This window comes from Takifugu rubripes, chromosome 22, assembly GCF_901000725.2.
Source record: "Takifugu rubripes chromosome 22, fTakRub1.2, whole genome shotgun sequence".
NCBI lineage: Eukaryota > Metazoa > Chordata > Actinopteri > Tetraodontiformes > Tetraodontidae > Takifugu > Takifugu rubripes.
Genome location: NC_042306.1, coordinates 10869372 through 10871741, shown reverse-complemented (window position 1 = coordinate 10871741; position 2370 = coordinate 10869372).

Genomic DNA, 2370 nt, shown 5'->3' with positions numbered 1-2370 from the left:
CTACGGGCTCCCGTGTGCTTCTCAGCGTGCGGATGAATAAAAGGTGTCAGGTAAAATCAAATTTCGGGCGCCTGCAGGAGTCTGAAATCACTTAGCTTGCGGGGCCAAAGTTTACCTACTCCTGTTGTAGACCTGGATTTTCAATAAGCTTTACCAGCGTTTTTCGCTCCCAGGGCAATCTAAAATATGAGCCGGTGTAAAATTGGCTTTCGTGGATTATGCAGAGCTCAACCGTGTTTGACACAAGTAGCATAGGTGGAGAAAATGTACTCAGATTGATTTAATACATTCCCACAGGTAGCTGACAGGCTGTCCTCACAGCAGGGTGACAAAGACGGAGCTACGGAAGGAAATATGTATGTTTCCTTTAATTATACTGCGCTAAGAGCCACAAAGTTGCATCCTGACAGCATGAAGATGAGGCGTTTGTGCTGAATCTGTGAGACTTCCTGCTTCCTGTGAGCTGCTCATATGCCAAATCCCCATTTAGTTCCACTTCTTGAATGTTTTAAATGCAGAGGAGCAGCAGTGGCATTAAATAGCTCAGAGTAAACACAGAGGTTAAAATCTACTAAGCAAAATTTTGAACAGTACAGCTGGATATGTCTCTTTGTGCTAATGTATGTTGTTGCTGTACTGTAATATAAGGCTTGGGACAACGGATATTGTATGTAACGGATACTGTAATTCTTTGTTTTAACCCTTGTTACTCCAGAATGTGAACCGGTCATTATGCATTCGAGGCAGATTAGTCCTCATTAGACCTATAACAGAAGCCCATGAATAGTTACCAGCATAAACCTGACAGTGCGGAGGTGAATATGGAGTTCAAAGGCTCTGTCACTGCAGACATACAGTCAGAGAGACACACATTAAAACAGTAATGTGACCCAAAGAACTATAAAATGCATTTTATCAGGTAAAAATATTCCAATTTAACCACATCAACAGGTATCAAAAGGATTTCCAAAATCAATTCATTCTGGGATTCTGGAAATAATAAGAATGGAGGGGAAGAAAGGTGGAGGTGGTCGGGGAGAGGGGGGGACAACACACAAAATGTAATAAAAGTGCTTGAACAACTAATTGGTGAGAGCACCAGACAACAATTGCTGCACATGAGGTTGTGTTTGTGTGCCGGGAGACTCTTGCAATTTAGCACATTCAGTACCAAAAATTGGGTTGATATTTCTTTTTGCATCTTGACAATGTCGTAATCAAACACTTTGGACAACTGAGATTTAATGGCGCACTCTCGTGTAGCCATGATTCACCCCCTCCAAAAATCTAATTTAGCTCTACTTTAACACTGAAGAAAAACAGTATTTTACACGTGTGATCCATCTGCTCCGCATAGTAAAGAGTTTCTCTGTTTGTCTCTTGTTTAAATGTCAATTCCAACCAATTTGCACCCCCCCCCCCCCGCAAAAAAATGCGATGTCGTTAACTCGTGTCCCTCTCCTGGCAGGTGTACGTACCAGAACACAAACACATCCAGATACGGGGATTAGGTTTTTGCTCAGAAACCACTGATTACAAAATATTAATTATTAATCTTTAAGCTCGCTGCAGAGCCCTTATCACACACACACACACACACACACATACACACACACACACGTTCACAGAGTTCTTATTAAAAATTGATCCGCAAGCTGTTGTGTGTCACTGCTTTGCTGAGGAATTCATTACCTCTGTCATGCACAAACACACAACTTAGCATGGAAACAAACAGACGCTCCGCCGGGAGACGGCGAGAAGGAGCGATATTAACAACGAGGAAAAAGGAAGGAATGCTGATGGAAACAAGAGAGAAACACAGGAGATGATTTGCAGGGCCAGGGAAATGGGGAATAAATAGAAGTGTAGGAAAGTTCCGCCAGGATCAGGTTCTAAGTAGATAACTGATGTTTTTAAATGACCATCGCTGAAGTGTGAGCCAACTGATCTGCCTCGATTCCTCCTTCGTCCCCTCCAAACCTGTACTTTCCCAAATCGTTGCTGCGTCTCCTCCTGTCATTTTCTTCCGTCCATCTTCTTCTGCCTGAACCTATTCAGCAGCCGCGCCTCTCGCGTCACTTTGGCCCTGTTTATTATTTGTTCTTTAGCTTCATTAGTATTTGCTGCCGACGGAACGAGCAGCAGAAATGAAATTCCGGTTGACTGATCGGCGCCATCTTTACCCTCCGTCCATGCGTGTTAACTCAGAGGGCCCTGATTGAAATTCAGCCCCACGCCTCCCAACCTGCCAAGTGTCCCTGAGAACCTTGTTCAGAGCAGAGTGTAGATGAAGAAACAAAGAGAGGGCGATAAGAGCCGGCAAAATGAAGAAGGAGAACCGTTCGGGTTCTGTCTGCTCCTTTCTCTTTC